Here is a 7,793-nt window from a genome sequence, read left to right as displayed (position 1 = left end):
GCATTGGTTGTGTTTTTTTCCTTTAAATTGTCCCATGTCTGTACATTTTACTGGAATCACAGATGTCATGTTAACAAAAAATGTATCACATGAGTTCTTACAGTTATTCTGGTTGACTGGATCTCTGCTCAGGCTAATGTTAGCCAGAGCTACAGTGGGAATTGACCTTTTTCACATCAACTTGATCCTTTCATGAAAGCAAAATGGAAGGAATGACAGTAAAATGACAGCAATGGAACAATCATTATGAATGATGAGCATTAAGCGCCTGAGTAACCCAGCATGCACAAGTGCTCTGTGCCCTGAAATTAATGCTATTTTTTTGAACCTGTGCTTTTCTTTTATACACTCAATACTAAGACAGACATTGTGAGTATGAGTAGTTAATCAGTATGTATACTGAAAAACATGAGTTGTTGTCCGAGTGCCCTGTACTTGGTGAACTCTGTATTTTTAGATATTGCATTATAATAAGCAAGTCACAGTACCATAATTATAATCAGGAGATGACACAGGCAGATAGAAATCGCATTGCCAGATTTATAATGAATTATAATGCATGTAATGATCAGATAGTGATGTATAATGAGTTTATAATGCGCTCCTCATGCCTACAATAGAGCAAAAGGCTCCTCCTCCCAGTGTCTTATCAGTCTTTATCACACTCAGCTGTCTCCGACATCCTCTCGTTCAGACAGTCAGTTCAAGTGAGGTGGAATAAAGGTGAAGTCCATCTGCCACGTCATCGACAACCCTCTCTCAAGACAAACCTAAAACACAATCGGTTATTCTGCACTGATCGAGCAATTTGCCCTCATGTCTAGCGTGACAGACGTGGTGCCAGCTGTGTTTACCAGGACATCGTGTGTTATGAACATAATCTCTTTACCAACCCCTGCCTGCCTGTTATGGATGGCACTTGTCATTTACAGAGGAGAGCCCAAGGCCATCAGTCATCTCTATGTGTGCATGTGTTTCTGCGTGTGTGTGTGTGTGTGTGTGTGTGTGTGTGTGTGTGTGTGTGTGTGATGAGGGGGTGGGGTTGGCAGGGCTTTTATCTGCCTATCTGTTCTCCTCTCGAAGACAGTACAGTAAAATCTCCTCAAATGTAATCAATGAACAGAAAAATTAAAACGTTGCACTGGGAGCATTCACAATGACACATACAAGCACATGTAACCAGTCAATCATTGCATACTGAACATATCAAATTTATTTCTAATTATGACTGTCTGCAGTATATTAAATCTGCAAAATATTACCAGTTTCAGCTCTGATCTGCTAAGGAACATAAAATGAAGATTTCTAGTCACTGTTCACTTATTTTTGAAGTTTAAAACATTGGTCAGTTTTGCAATTCTGTTATGTTCCAAAAATGGCTCTAATAAACTATGCTGTAAGCCTAACAATGGATGGTTATTTCTGCAGCATTTTGATTGTAAAGATTCTAAAGAAGAGACTTGTAATAAGCTCCCAGGCTGGCCTAGCTAGCCGGATGACATACACGGTGGAGGACAGAGCAAAACAGGCAGAGTTTTCAAAAGTTCTAGAAGGATCACATCACTAACTCAATAAAAGGTTGAATAAAATTATACCACTTTACTTTGTTACCTCAATCAGGAAACTTTAATGATCTGCAGAGTTATTGAGGGGAAAGCATAAACTTAAGCTCTGTGTACACAAATTATCTGACTGTTGAAACCACTGACTGTACATAAAGAGGCTAAAACAAACCTGACATGACCACTTGGATGGAAACCTGTTCTGGCACTGGTATAGTTTCATCTACATGAATGAACAGGCTGTGTTTTTTCATTTGATGCAGTTCTGAAGATTATAACCTCACTAGTCTCAAATCCTATTTCATTTGACCACATTAGCATGTTTCTTGCCTAATGCCGGGCTCACACTACAGGAGAATAGATTTCTGGGTAGGAGAAATGTCATAGATATTCTAATCTATGACATAAACAAACTACAAGATTTAAAATAATGGCCCATCACACTCAACAGGATGTGAAGATCACTGTGTCTGAGGGAGAACAGAGAAATCTGACATAAAAGGAAGCAGATATAAACAAAATGTGGGGCAACAAGTTGTTTTAACTCTAATCATACATTAGAGCTCAGAATCATACTTTAGAGTGCAAAAATAAATGGGAAGATAGTGAGATTTTAAGTCTGAGTTTCTGTATCTGTTGCTAACATTAGCTTCAAGAGTTACAATGTTTAATGTTGCTTGGAAACCACATTCAATGCTTTGGGACGTTTCTGTGATAACTGTAACCGTCTTGAATTTAACTTATAAATATCAAACATTTTTGATATCATTGGGGCAGCCCCACTAAGCCTGCAAGCAGTTTGGGACGTTAAAAGTTGATCTGTAAATCCCTCACATCACCAAATAATCCAGGCCGAACATCAGTTGAGACCCAAATCACAGACTAGATTTCTCCTCCAGTTATTTATAAGAAGGAATAGGGGTAAATCAGCCCAAAACTCCTGTAGTCTGAGCACAGCCGAATGAACATGACTATGATAGAGTTTTGGAGGCAGCAACACAAACTATAAACACAACATTGCAACACTGAAGCATCGTCAACTTGGGAAGTTATTGTGGTAAATATGTTGGGAACAAATCAGCTGTTTCCAGATTTACCTCTCTACACCAACTCTAGTGGGAATTACATGTGAACTGGATGTCCCAATGGGGTGCTGTGAATTTGCCTAACAAACTGTGCTCTCTGTAATGTTTTTCAATCAACATAGTTGTTAAAATGTGGGGGAAAAAAGCCTTGCTCAAAATGCTACAAACGATTGCAACATTGCTTATGCATGGCTAACCATCAAGTGCAGTTCAGATGTGTGCTGTGCTGAAAGTGATATGGAAATGGTGCAAGGTCTGAGCTGGTATGATTACCAGCGCCACTTTTACAGAAACTTGACAGATTTAGGTATGAAGCCGATCCGTTGAGTTGCCATCAAATTAACGGGATGGGGTGGATGTCTGGAAAGGGGTTTAAGCGCACCAGCTAGTCACTAACGTCCTAATTTAATGTTGCTTGGTGTGGTGCATGTAGGGTACATTTAGTAAGCTAAAAAACATGTAACTCATTCACCGCTAAGTTGCACAATTCATCTGAAGTACACCATATGTCACTGGACAAACGTTTCTGGCTGTTTTGCATTCATCAAGATTGAGTCTAGGGATGCCCAGACCAGCTCAACTGGTTGAGTGGGTGACCCATAAACAGGGCCTATAGTCCCCGATGTAGTGTCCTGGGTTCGATTCCAGCTCACGGTCATTTGCTGCAGGTATTCTCCCCATTCTTCTCACCTACTTTCCTGTCTGCCTCCCAACTTAACCTGTCAAATAAAGCCAAAAAGAAATAATTTAGAAAAACATGGAATCAGATTGAGTCTGAAATTGTTGTGTTTTGGTTTCCTTCCATCTGTCAATCAGTTGCCATCCTAGAATCATCATAGCAGAATACAACAAAACCAAAGTAGCCGATAATTCATGTCTGAGTTTGTCATTGTTTGAGAGACACATTAGTCGTTTGATGCATTGTTAATAGAAAAATATTGATCAGTGCTGCTTCTACGTCCCTTTGCAATTTTATCTACACCTTGGAAATCTTTTATTCATTTTTACTCACTAATATTTGTCAGTATTTACGACTGTCTTAACTCAATCCTACAAAACCTGTGGCTATTCTGACATTACTGCAGCCAGGAGGCCTCTGTTTGTCTTTTATTGACATATGAGCTGGTATTATCGATGTCTGGTGCTTTCAAGAGAAATATCTTGATGTGTCAGGATTGATCAATAGCCTAAACCTCACAAAATGACAGCAATAACCTGTCTCTTGAAGGTAATGGGACCAACAAATTAGGTGAGTGCTCCATGAATAATGTGTTTCATTGACTTGGTCTCCTGTGGAAACAGACAGAGTGAAGCAAAAAATGCCAGAGGTCATTCGTGGTTTTTATTGTCTCAGAGATTACCTTTATGTGGAATTCACCTTTGCTCCAGTGCGCCAATGTATAATATGTATACGGTTTTGATATTCTGCAATCATGAGCATGCAGTGGGCATCAGGGAGTGGTGGATCACACACTCAAACCTCTGAAAGCTTTTTATGTATTTAATGTTGAATCTATTGACTATAAATAAATGAATAGATAAATCAGGAAAAAGTATTCATTCAGTTCTCTCATGAATTGGCTAAAGCAATTGCTATAGAAAAGAGTTTAAATCAATGTTAACTACATTATGTGCAGTGCTATCCTGGGAAATTTTTCACATTGTCTCATGGGTATCTGCCACATCGCAGCTGAATAAAACATGTGCGGTTTGTTTGGTGTTTCCATGTAGGTGTTCATACTTTCTTTTTAAATATTCATGCTGCCATCTGTGAGCACAAAGTATGCTCACACAGAGACAGACATGTGTAGGAGCAAAAGCAGCAGGAAGAGGCAAATCACAAAATTCCTACATCAAATGCAGAAATCAAATCAGACGATGAGTAATGAACATGAACATTTCTAATTTCTGTCTCAGCCACTATGTCGCACACTTTGATCTTGTCATTCCTTAATTGCTCTTGACACAATTCTATGAGCAGGCAGGGAAATAAGCAGCAGTGAGCAGTCACTACCAAGCACAGTCAGTCACTCTAATACAGCACCCAGTTGTGATGGAAGCTCAAGTGCGTTATTGCAGTCTCTCATTCACATCGTGATAATGAGATATGAGCTATATTTTCTGCCGCCATCATCCACCCATAAGCTCAAAAACAGACACTTCTAACAAGCATACAATCCAAAAATTATTTAAATGGCAGAGGGCTGTACTATGATGCAAGAATAATGGATTAGCGAAATATGTTGCGCCTAAATCTAGAGTTTTCAGTTGCACAAGGGTGGTTCTCTTTTTACCTGCTAGATCACCATAGCAACAGATTCTGCACAGCTAACCTGCTCCATGGGAAGCTCTGTTCAGATTTTTGGATTTAAATTGGCTTTAAGAACCATATTTTCATGATTATATTCTCAGTAAGCGACAGAGGGAATATGTTATATATCTGCTAACCTGTTGAACTGTAAATCTGATATGTTAATGTGCAGTTTCAACAGGCAAACTGTTTGTATTGTGTTGCCATGGGAACCTATATGCATTAAGTTGGAAAAGCAGACAAGCAGAAATTTGCGTGGAGGTCTGTGTTTGTTTGGGGTTTTTTTTGTTGTTGCTGGTACTCCAGTTAATTGAGCACAGATTAGAATATTGATTAGTCTATTGACATTTATGTTTTAAGTTTTGTCAAACCAGCTAACACAAAAAACAATCCTGGCTATTTCAAACTTGCCATCCAACTTGGTGTCTTATGTTACTGTGTCTAAATTCTTAAGCATAACAAAATAACAAAATTTCAGATTTTTTTTGTTTCTTTTTAGGTCAAAGGTCAATCTGACAACTTGTACACATGTGATTGGAGATATGGTCAAACTGAAACTGCAGCTAATGAGAACATCCATCCATCCATTATCTATACACTGCTTAATCCTTACTATGGTCACAGGGAGGTGGAGTCTATCCCAGCTGACTCATGGTGAAGGCAGGGGACATCCTGGACAGGTCGCCAGTCTATCACAAGACTACACACAGAGACAAACAATCACACTCACATTCACACCTACGGACAGTTTAGAATCACCAATTAACCTCAGCATGTTTTTGGACTGTGAGACGAAGCCTCACTACCTGGAGAAAGCCCACGCCTGCACAGGGAGAACATGCAAACTCCATGCAGAAAGATCCCAGGCCCAGATCTTTTAGCTGCAAGGCGACAGTGCAAACCACAGATCCACTGTGCAGCCCTAACGAAAACAAATACAAAAAAAAATCAGACCAGCAAAATAGAGGTAGAAATTATAAATCACTTTTGACTCAGATTGTTTTGTTTAGTTTAGCTCAAAGAAAATTATAAATGAACAGCAAAAGGTTACATAATGTTTTGTAGATGTTTGTCTTTCCACAAGGAACTTTATACCTCTGTTCCTGAAAGTGGTGATAGAATGAGAACTTAAAGATTTCATGAGTCAATCTTTAAAATAATTTGCTATGGTGATAAGACAGTTGTTATTGTTTACAGCCTGAAATTGCATTGCCATGGTTGATTACTCTGCAGGGTTTTGTTTTGTTTTTCACTGTCAGATATTCAAGCCAGGACATAGTATTAAAAATGAAGACATTCTCTAAGATGTAAGGTATGTTCAAGTCAGAACAACAGATCGAAAGTCATTATTTATGATGGTAAAAGCTCAGAAATGTATTATTTTCTTTTTAGTCTGATAACCTCTCAACCAGGAAGTAATCATGGAATAACTGACAATCAGTGACCAGTGAGGGGACCTTGAAAGGTAAGAGCTTCAGATTTTTTTTTAAGATTCAGTTTTGTCAGCTTATTTTTGGGATTTTCCATTAAATATCACTTTGTATGCAGACTTATTATCTGAGTGATTATTCTATCAGAATTGTAGGACATGTTTGAAGGTTTTCTGTCAGCCAATCTGCTGTTATTACAATGAATATTACTTTGTTTCTTCATTTTTTCTGCTCTCCACTGCCACGAGTATCAAAGTGCTGCCTGTGATTCTCCTCTCGGATTTCTGATCAAGCAGAGCAATTTCACAGATGTGTGCGGAAAAAACATGCTGGGTGATTTAAATACTAACTGACAATATTCAAAATGAATGCAAAAACAAAGCTGTGAGTGGTAACAGTAGTAGCTAACAGGTTTGGAAAGCTGGTGGCAGAGTAATGACCAAATGGCAGAGGAAATAAATCTAGCATGAAGCAACTGATGCCTCTCACCCAACAGCAGATAAATGGAGGCATTCAACACCCACTGCGGATGAAAATTCTCAGAAATGACCGTGTCTAATAAAACAGTGTCGCATTAAAAAAGCAGACCTTTTGGCAATAAACGAAATCCGTACAACAAACTTTGAATGCCCCAAGTTTTCCTCATTTATAATACTGCACCTCTTCATGATAGAAAACATATTTCTGCAATTCAAGCATCTGATTGCACCCATTTTAAAGTGCAAATAAAGGGATGTAGGCAGGACACAGTGTGCGAGACATTGATTGTGTCAGTGATGAGGATGTGCAAGATGCGTGTTCTTGAGTATTCTCAGCGCATGATGGGTACAAAATAGGCAATAGTGACGGACCAAAAAAGTTTGACAATCTAAAAAAGAGAGGTTCAAGAGCCTAAACCGTAGCAGAGCATCTTATTTTCTCCTACAGGCCTCAGTGCTGACCATTGTCACTGAGAGAAGATTAGGGAGGACAAAAACCCTTTGACGAGTAGAAAGCAGAAAAACACTTTTGGAAAACACTGAAAAAAGTAATGCGTTTTGGTTTAGAGACACAGCAGCTCACGATTTCACATACCCAATGTGGTCTTATGCAAATAGACCCTCAAAACACATCACCATCCATGCCAGTTTTAAAGAAGGAGCCTTCAAATTAACATTTAAATGGAAGTGACACTTCTGGACCTCGCAAGACAGAGATCAGGGAGGAGTGGATGCAATAAAAAACTGCATCCATCAAAGCCATTTTGCATGCCCCAAGGAGAAGCACAAAGTGGACTCCAAGTTAAATTCCCCCGTTAGATTAGAGCCCATTAACTCAATTATTGACAGGTGGGTTTTATGATCTACCGTGGAGAAGCCTGGAATCATCTAGAGCTGCTTATTTTAGCCTCCATGTCGCCACAAGC

This window comes from Amphiprion ocellaris, chromosome 8, assembly GCF_022539595.1.
Source record: "Amphiprion ocellaris isolate individual 3 ecotype Okinawa chromosome 8, ASM2253959v1, whole genome shotgun sequence".
In the NCBI taxonomy this organism is placed as follows: domain Eukaryota; kingdom Metazoa; phylum Chordata; class Actinopteri; family Pomacentridae; genus Amphiprion; species Amphiprion ocellaris.
The sequence above is the reverse complement of the archived record's forward strand: the minus strand, read 5'-3'. Positions refer to the sequence as shown.